Genomic DNA, 10,306 nt, shown 5'->3' on the forward strand with positions numbered 1-10,306 from the left:
ATGGTGAAACTCTGTTTCTACTAAAAATAGAAAAATTAGCCGGCGTGGTGGCGCATGCCTATAATCCCAGCTACTTGAGAGACTGAGGCAGGAGAATCACTTGAACCCAGGAGGTGGAGGTTGCAGTGAGCCGAGATTATGCCACTGCACTCCAGCCTGGGAGACAGAGTGAGACTCTGTCTCAAAAAACACAAACAGAAAAACAAAAAAAAAGAAAAAAAAAAAATTCACCAAAAAAAAAAAAAGAGAGAAAGAAAACCAAAAACAAACAAAAAAAGAAAAGAAAAACAGAAAAAAGAAATAAAAGGAAAAACAAAAATAAAAACTTAAAAAATATGTCATCCATCAAAGTTCATTTTGCACATTTGTATGTGTCTTTGTTTAAATAAACATGCTTAAGCCTCTATGTTAAACATTTCAGATTTGTTTTGAAATTGAGTGGAAGAAACTCAATTTTTTTTGGCACAAAAAAGAAAATGGACTTTCTAGTATGAAGAATTCCAGATTTTTTTTTACCATTTGAATTATAAATGATTAATCTGAGGCTTATCATAATTCGACTGACTCAGACTGAGAAATAAGAAAGGTAAAGCAAGCCAGCATGGTGGCTCATGCCTGTAATCCCAGTACTTTGGGAAGCCGAGGTGGGTAGATCACCTGAGGTTCAGAATTTGAGACAAGCCCGGCCAACATAGTGAAACTCTGTCTCTACTAAAAACACAAAAATTAGCCAGGTGTGGTGAGACATGCCTGTATATGGGAGGCTGAGGAAGGAGAATTGCTGAAACCCAGGAGACGGAGGTTGCAGTGAGCTGAGATTGCGCCATTGCACTCCAGCCTGGGCAGCCTGGGCGACCTGGGCGACCTGAGCGACACAGCGAGACTCCGTCTCAAAGAAAAAAAAAAAGCAAGCAAACATTAGAAATAGATTAATTTTAAAATATGTGCAATCTCTACTTGTATGTTTTTCAGCTTCCTAATGTCTTCTGTTGTCTCAGAAACTCATAAAGTTATTTTGGAAAAAATTATACAATTTTTCTGATTGCAAAAGTCATGCATGTTCAATCGAGAAAATTAAGAAAATGAGGAATGTCTTCCATCAAGCTTTTAATAGCAACAGAACCAGATATCAGGCTGTAAAAGAAGTTAGTTTCTTGAAATGCCACCAGAGGGTACTCAAACGAAACATTGCTCTATCTGGAGTGCAAGAAACAGGCTTCCATACTGTTGAAGGAGCTCACCGGCTTTCAGTTTTAGTTTAGTTTGACAACTGATAAGGAGGAATTAAAAATTCCTAGTCAGTATAACATATATTTGAATAAGTGTCCGATTTTAAAAGCTTCAGCACTATCCTTTTTGGAACCTAATTACACATTCCTGTAGATAGCAAACATTTATCAAATACATATGGATATTGTGATGGGTGCTATGGATAAAATTAGAATAAAACTTGATCCTGACATTTCAGGATTCATATTTTCTCTGGGGGAAGAGGCATATGTAAACGAATGGATTAGAATCCAGTGTGTTGTGCACCGCACTAAAAATCTGTTGAAGGACAGGATTAATTCTGCTAAAGGCAGATGAGTCAAAAGAATGCTTCCCAGAGGAACTGGACCTTACAGAAGTAGGCATTTTTGGACTTCCAGGTTAATGTGGTGGATTGAACATGTGCATTTAATTTTTCTCTCTCTCGAGCCCCATAAAAATAGGAGTTGTTTTGTTTTAAGACCTAAACCCACAAGGACTAGAAGAATAGGAGAGGAGACAACAGCTATGACATTTTAGAAGCTGCAAAACCAGTGGATCGGTGTGAAGTGATTTAACAAACTTGTTTCTTATAACAATATGAGAAAACAAAATCCCAAGCTGCCAGTGGGAAAGTTGAGAACCAATCACACTTACACCGCAAAATCTTCAAAGGTTGTTAACAACAATTTACTGTATATTTCAAAATATCTAACAGTGAAATTGAAATGTTCCTAACACAAAGAAATGACAGATCCCTCAGGCGATGGGTATCCCAGTTATCCTGATTAGATCATTACACATTGTATCCTTGTAACAAAATAACACATAAATATGTACAACTCTTATATGTCCATAATAAAACAGGAGATCTAACACAGGACAGAGGCAGAGAGAATCCCCAAGATGATGGAGAAAGATTGCAGCATGACAGCTGTGCTCCAGGGGACACTGGTCAGGATCGGAGCAGTGCAATTCAAGAGACAGGCACGTTGAATGCTGTTACCACCAAGATGTTGAATGCTATCGCATACTCTATTTAACAGGTGAACAGAAAGTCCAGTGAATCTGGTCAGATTTTGATGTGTGATTACTTTGTCTTTTTTTTTTTTTTTTTTTTTTTGAGACGGAGTCTTCCTGTCACTCAGGCTGGAGTGCAGTGGCACAACCTCGGCTCACTGCAAACTCCAGCTCCCAGGTTCAAGGGATCCTTGTGCCTCAGCCTCCTGTGTAGCTGGGATTACAGGTGTGCATACCCATACCTGGCTAATTTTCATATTTTCAGTAGAGATGGGGTTTCACCATGTTGGCCAGGCTGGTCTCCAAATCCTGGCCTCCAGTGATCTGCCCACCTTGGCCTCCCAAAGTTTTGGGATTACAGGCGCAAGCCACTGCATCCAGCTGCTTACTTTGTCTTGATGAAAACTTGAGGAAGTTCCACTTTCCCCTCCAAGTCCTGCTGCTATATTAGTTGAAGATACTCATTCACCCCACAGAGGTATTGTGATTTAAACTATGCAAGAGCTGGAGATAAAACGTGGTAAGCTAAGAAAGAGAAAACACACTGTAACTCACTGTGTCTAACCATATTTCTTTTTTTTTGAGACGGAGTCTCACTCTGTCGCCCAGGCTGGAGGGCAGTGACGTGATCTCGGCTCACTGCAACCTCCAGCTCCCAGGTTCAAGCGATTCTCCTGACTCAGCCTCCTGAGTAGCTGGGATTACAGGTGCACGCCACCACGGCTAGCTAATTTTTGTATTTTTAGTAGAGATGGGGTTTCACCATGTTGGCCAGGCTGGTCTTGATTTCCTGACCTCGTGATCTACCTGCCTCGGACTCACAAAGTGCTGGGATTACAGGCGTGAGCCACCATGCCGGGCCTATATTTCTTCCTGATGTTTGGTAATCCACACCATAGTTCTGTCTGATGCCCTTACACGCCTACATTTCCTAGGACACACATACAGCTTTGCCCACCAATTTCCAAAGGTTTCCCATCAGCAATCAAGCAAGATGGAGCCAGGCTGTGACTTAGAGACTGTTCAGATTACCTGGGAGACTTCATCAAATAGAGACGATTCTGTCCCTCCTCATACAGCTAAGTTTGTGTTTCCATCTTAATTTTCAAAACTAAACAATATGATAGCTAGGCGCATATCCCTACATGAAAAATAGATTTTGAAATGGCAATAAAAAAGAGACACAGTGGGGGCTCCTAATGCACTAACTTCTGTTTCTCAGTGGGGATGATAGGTGCAAAAAGCATTTTATTAATAGTAGTATGTTACTTATATGTTGTTAAAAGTTCTTTTGTGTATATAATACATTTTACCATTTATAAAAGCACAGAAGAGAAAAACATTATTTGCAAAAAATTATAAGCCTCTGCTTTGCTTATATGTTACTTATATATTCTTAAAAGTTATTTTGTGTGTATATTTTACCACTTATAAAAGCACAGAAGAGAAAAACATTATTTGCAAAAAATTATAAGCCTCTGCTTTGCTTATATGTTACTTATATATTCTTAAAAGTTATTTTGTGTGTATATTTTACCACTTATAAAAGCACAGAAGAGAAAAACATTATTTGCAAAAAATTATAAGCCTCTACTTTGCTCTAAATAATATAATTATAAACTTGCATGTTTTATTAAACTATGGAAAAATATAATAATGAGGAGGAAGTTTCCAGGCAGAGGAGGCGGGGGTATACTTCAGGAAATTTGCAGAAGGGAGGAGGCTTGAAGGTACCTGGCATGGTACTCGTGGGACCAATAATCAAAGATGCAATGGAAGGCAATAGCCAGTTCCCAGAAAACATTCTTAGTGCGAGAGCAAGCAAGATTAATGGCACATCTTGGCAAATTTTTGAATTAAAATGATAAAAGATTATAGAATTACCCAGGTGTAAAAATACTGGAACTCTTTTTTCTTTTCTTTTCCTTTCTCTTTTTTTTTTTTTTTTTTTTTGAGACAAAGTCCCACTTTGTCACCCAGGCTGGAGTGCAGTGGCACAGTCACAACTCACTGCAGCCTCAACCTCCCAGGCCCAAGTGATCCTCCCACCTCAGCCTCCCAAGTAGTTGGGACTACAGGTGTGTGCCACAAGCCCGGCTAATTTTTGTAATTTTTTAGAGATGGGGTTTCATCATGTTGCCCAGGCTGGTGTCCAGCTCCTGGGCTCAAGTGATCCGCCTGCCTCGGCCTTTCAAAGTCCTGGGATTACAGACATAGCCATCACACCCAGCAAAAACTAGAACTCTTAAAACAGAACAAAAATTAGATAGTCCTCAAATGTATCTGAAATACTAAATTCCAGAAGCCAATGAACAACATTTACAACATTTTGAGGGAAAAAGTTTACACAATAAAAAAAGAATTTTATTGTCAACCAAGGTATCTGCCGTTTGTGAGGTAAACAAAAATTCATAGCTATGCAAAGGCCCATTAAAAAATGCTTGAATAAGTACTCTAGGCAATTGAAAATTATTACATTTAAAATGAAAATTTCATGATGGAATTTCGTAGGGTTTTATTGAAGGCATTTCTTTGGTCATTGTCAAAATCACAAAGCTCAATATTATAGAAACCATATGACAATAGCCCTTAAATTTTAGTGTGTGTGAGAATCCCGAGGAACTCCAAAATAATGTAGATTCCTGGGGTCCCTATTTCAGGATTTGACTTTATAGATCTGGGTAGCCTCAGAATCTTCATTTGTACCTCACATTGCAGGGATTCTGAGTAGGTATTAAGACTAACCATATTTTAATGGAAATAGGACAAGATTAAACTGCTAAGTTTCAGTCTTAGTGACAAAACCACTGATATTAAGAAAAGAAAGGGAAATTTCAAGACTATTTAAATTCTGTAATCAGAAGAAGCACTGTGCATCTAAAACACGATGATATTTTCAATTTACGATGGATTTGTGAGGTCATAACCCCATAGTAAGTTGAGGAGTATCTGTACCTTATCAAACGCCAGCACACCGGCTGGAGCATTCATTACCCATTCCTGTCTGATTCAACCATCATTATGGTAGTCCTTAAACAATGACTTTAACTTTTTTTTTTTTTTTTGAGACAGTCTCACTTTGTTGTCCAGGCTGGAGTGCAATGGCACAATCTCGGCTCACTGCAACCTCCACCTCCCGGTCCAAGTGATTCTCCTGTCTCAGCCTCCAGAGTAGCTGGGATTACAGGCACCTGCTACCAAGCCCAGTTAATTTTTGTATTTTTAGTAGAGACAGGGTTTCGCCATGTTGGCCAGGCTGGTCCCAAACTCCTGACCTCAGATGATCCACCTGCCTCAGTCTCCCAAAATGCTGGGATTAGAGGCATGAGCCACCACGCCAGCCTTAAATGATGATTTTTTCTATTTCCATAATTCCTTCTGTAGTTGACATTTTACTACAAAGAGATGCTTTCCTATTTAATTTATATATATATATATGTCAGCATGGACTCATGGCTTCCTATTTTATTTGAGGAAATGTTATCCATTTCTATCATTTTTTTTAGGGGAGGGGGATGACACTTAGATTAACCTAGATTTGGCCAAGGGAGTTTCTTCAAGCTGCTTCCTATGTCCCATTATTTTTTTTAGCATTTTCTTACGTTCTTGTGCAACAAACTGTTTCAAGCTCATTCTGTCTTTCCTTTGTCTGGCCCAGGAATTTGCCAGTTCTCTAAGGAGTCCTGGGTCTTTTAGTGAAGAATATTTTTTTTTTGAGGTGGAGTCTCACTCTGTCGCCCAGGTTGGAGTGCAGTGGCACAATCTTGGCACACTGCAACCTCAGCCTCCTGGATTTAAGCGATTCTCCTGCCTGTGCCTCCCCAGTAACTGGGATTACAGTTGTGTGCCACCACTCCTGGCTAATTTTTTAAAAAATTTTTAATAGAGTCGGGTTTTTGCCATGTTGGGTTGGCTGGTTTGGTCTTGAACTCCCGACCTCAAATGATCCATCTGCCTCGGCCTCCCAAAGTGCTGGGATTACAGGCGTGAGCCACTGCGCCTGGCCTAGTGAAGAATATACTCATTGCTACAGTAGGGTCATTGCTTCTGAGACCTCTCATTAACAGAGATGGAAGACACACACATACACATACTCTATATAAATATTTCCATCTTTATGTATCTTTGTCTATGTAAATATGAGTTCACACTGATATCACCAGTTTCAATCCCACACCTCAAGGTTTTTCTCAGCCTTTTATGTTTGTAATCTCTTCCTCCACAGTAAAATATCTGCCTTTAATTATTCCCAATGTAGTTATTTACTTGCATATTTCAATATTCTTATCATTTTATCTCAGCCTCCACGGTCTCTGCTGTTTCCTTGCACAGCCATCTTATTTCCATTTAAATCTCTGCAGGATCTATGACTTGTTATGTTTATTGAGAGGAAATAACCTTCTCAAAATAATCCAGAGGATGCTCACCTGTTAAAAACTTAGCTCTCGACTGGGAGTGGTAGATGTAATGCCTGTAATCCCAGCCTTTGGGAGGCTCACACCTGTAATCCCAGCACTTTGGGAGGCCAAGGCAGGTGGATCACTTGAGGCCAGGAGTTCGAGGCCAGCCTGGCCAATATGATGAAACCCCATCTCTACTAAAAAATTACAAAATTTATCCAGGTGTGGTGGCATACTATAGTAATCCCAGCTACTTGGGAGGCTGAGGCATGAGAATCACTTTAGCCTGTGATGCGGAGGTTGTAGTGAGCCAAGATCATGCCACTGCACTCCAGCCTGGGGGACAGAGTGAGACTCTGTCTCAAAAAATAAATAAAAATAAATAAAAATAAAAACTTAGCTCTCATTCAACCTCCTAGAAATGTGACTTTCAGCTACAAAATGTGTGATCACACTGTTTTAAAACATTGAATTAATTTTTCATTCCACAAAATATTTTGATTGAAAAAAATTGGAATTTGTTTAGTGACATAAATGAACTCACCAGACTTGTGTTCAGCAATTGTTCATTATATGATTATGTAGAGTATTTTATTAGTCAGAAAACACCGGGCTCTCTGGTGTTTTGCTGTCTCTTTTAGCCTGCTCAGTGTAAAATGTATTTTTAGCAGATCCAAACACAAACACAATAGGAAGACTGGTTATATGATACACTTATTAAGTGCTTTCATGATAAAGAAATAATATTATTGCAATTTTAACACCCGTTTGCTGATCAGATCCTTAAAACAGTTCTGTGAGGGTGTGAATTGTGGGGCACGCCTGTAATCCTAGCACTTTGGGGGCCAAGGTGCAAAGACTGCTTGAGGCCAGGAGTTCAAGACCAGCAAGAGCAGCATAGCAAGACCCCATCTCTACAAAAAATTAAACAATTAGTCGGGTGTGGTGGCAGCACCTGTAGTCACAGCTAACCAGGAGGCTGAGGTGGGAGGATCACTTTAGCCCAGGACGTTGAGGCTGCGGTGAGCTATGATCACACCACTGCACTCCAGCATGTGTGACAAAGCAAGGCCCCATCTCTAAAAACAAAATACAAAACAAAAACAGTTCTGTGAGTTGTCAGGGCAGTTAGGTACTGTGGATCTCACTTTATGGAATAAGAAAGTAAGGCTGCAAGAAATCCGTGAGTATCAGTCCAGGCTTTTAAGAGCTGGGAATTGACTGGTCCAATTAGAACTACATTCCCTATTCCAAATCCAACAAACTTTTCAACTTTCAATAGAAAAGACAGTGCAAAGAAAGAGGCTGAATTTATATAACAACAAAAAAAATTATGTCTCTCCCAGTCCATGAAAATATTTCAGGTTTAAAAAGCAATAAGCCGGCCAGGTGCCATGGCTCACACCTCTAATCCCAGCACTTTGGGAAACCGCAACAGGTGGATCATTTGAGGTTAGGAGTTCCAGATTAGCCTGGCCAATATGGCAAAACCACATCTCTACTAAAAATACAACAGTTAGCCAGGCATGGTGGTGGGTGCCTGTAGTCCCAGCTACTCAGGAGGCTGAGGTAGAAGGATTGATTGAGCCCGGGAGGCGGAGGTTGCAGTTAGCTGAGATCATGCCACTGCATTCCAGCCTAGGCAACAGAGTGGAACTGTCTCGAAAAATAAAGTAAAATAAAATAAGCCTTTTTCTGTAAAAAGTCAGCCCTGGAGGAATGGTTCCAAGCATGTGGACAGCACCACTCAGTTTCCCTACTACACTTGCTGAAGGAAATGATAGTTGCTCTATTTCTAAATGGGTTGAATATTAACATTTCCACATTCTCCTTCCCAAGAAACACCATAGCCTGATACACTCACTGCGGCCCCATGTGGGGCAAAATTGCTGCCATCCATATCTTTTTTTTTTTTTTGAGACAGTATCTCACTCTGTCACCCAGGCTGGAGTGCAGTGGTGCAATCACAGCTCACTGCAGCCTCGATTTCCTTGGCTCAAGTGATCCTCCTACCTCAGGCTCTGGAGTAGCTGGGCATGAGCCACCACATCTGTCTGGTTTTTCTTTGTTTTGTTTTTGTTTGTTTTGTAGAGACGGGGGTCTCTCTATGTTGCTCAGGCTGGTCTCGAACTCCTGGCCTTAAGCGATCCACCTGCCTCGATCTCACAAAGTGCTGGGATTACAAGCGTGAGCTATTGTGCCCAGCCTTGCCACCCATATCTTTGCTTCCTGTGGCTGAGTGTCAAAGCATCATGAACCTGAAATAAGAGGTCACAAGTCTACTGCTCGGCTTAAGCTGAATGGCAGCTAATCCATTCCAAATAGATGAAAATCTTTTCTACTCTGAAAGTAAGCTAGAAAAGATATCCCACAATATCAAATTCATTAAAGCTCTTTGTGAAAGAAGGATAATGGGTGATCCTTTTGTTTTGGTTCCACTTGCTTATTTCAAACTACCCACATGTTCTGTTTTCTGTTCACAATAGTTAACGATGGCTAACATTTATTGAGCACTGTTCTAAGTGCTCTTCACATATAAAAGATGTAAAAATGAGGCTCCTTCTTTCCCAGTTTGGCTGAGGCGTGAGGATAATAGATACTAAACACCAAAGTGAATTTTCACACAGACCACCCCAGAGGCTTATAAAGTAGGATTTAGTCAAAAACTAGTTACACAATTTTGGACTACTTCCACTAAGTCAAATACAGTACTGGCCCGGACACAGTGGCTCACTCCTGTAATCCCAGTGCTTTGGGAGGCTGAGGGAGGCAGATCACCTGAGGTCAGGAGTTCAAGACCAGCCTGGCCAACATGGTGAAACCCCGTTTCTACCAAAAATACAAAAATCAGCCAGGCGTAGCACATGCCTGTAATCCCAGCTACTCAGGAGGATAAGGCAGGAGAATTGCTTGAACCTGGGTGGTGGAGGCTGCAGTGAGCCAAGATCATGCCACTGCATTCCAGCCTGGGCAACAGAGCGAGATTCCATCTCAAACAAACAAAAACAAAAAAGAAATACAGTTCTGCAGTGAATAATGATATTTCAGTCAATGACATACTGCACATAAGTTGATGGTCCCAAGAGATTTTAATATTGTAGTTTTACTATACCCTTTTTAATGTTCAGATATACTTAGATATACAAATACTAATAGTATGGCAATTGCTTATGGTTTTCATTGCGGTTGCATGCTATGCAGGTTCATAGCCTGGAAGCAATAGGCTGTCCCACATAGCCTAGGTGTGTTGTAGGCTAGACCATCTATGTTTGTGTGCGTGCACTCTATGATGTTCGCACAATGATGAGATCATGTAACAATGCATTTCTCAGAAGTATCCCCATCGTTAAGTGATACATAGCTATATATTAAAAAGTTGAAATTGAGGGAAAAAAATTGAAGACACTGTGTCTGGAAAGAGGTGCTGTATGGGTCCTTTATCACATGCAGCAAAGGGGACTGGTAGGGATGCCTCCTCTTCATGTCAGGTCAAGAGAGACTTCACTAGGACCAAGTAGAGCTTGGTTTGTGTCCCCTGCAAGGTGGAAGCACAGTAGACTGCAGTCTTACTTGCATCCAGAGAGGTCAAGAGAGAAGGGCAGTCTAGAAAAGACATTAACAGGGTGAAGGAGAGTTTC

The sequence above is a fragment of the Pongo abelii genome, chromosome 7 (assembly GCF_028885655.2).
Source record: "Pongo abelii isolate AG06213 chromosome 7, NHGRI_mPonAbe1-v2.0_pri, whole genome shotgun sequence".
Classification (NCBI taxonomy): Eukaryota; Metazoa; Chordata; class Mammalia; order Primates; family Hominidae; genus Pongo; species Pongo abelii.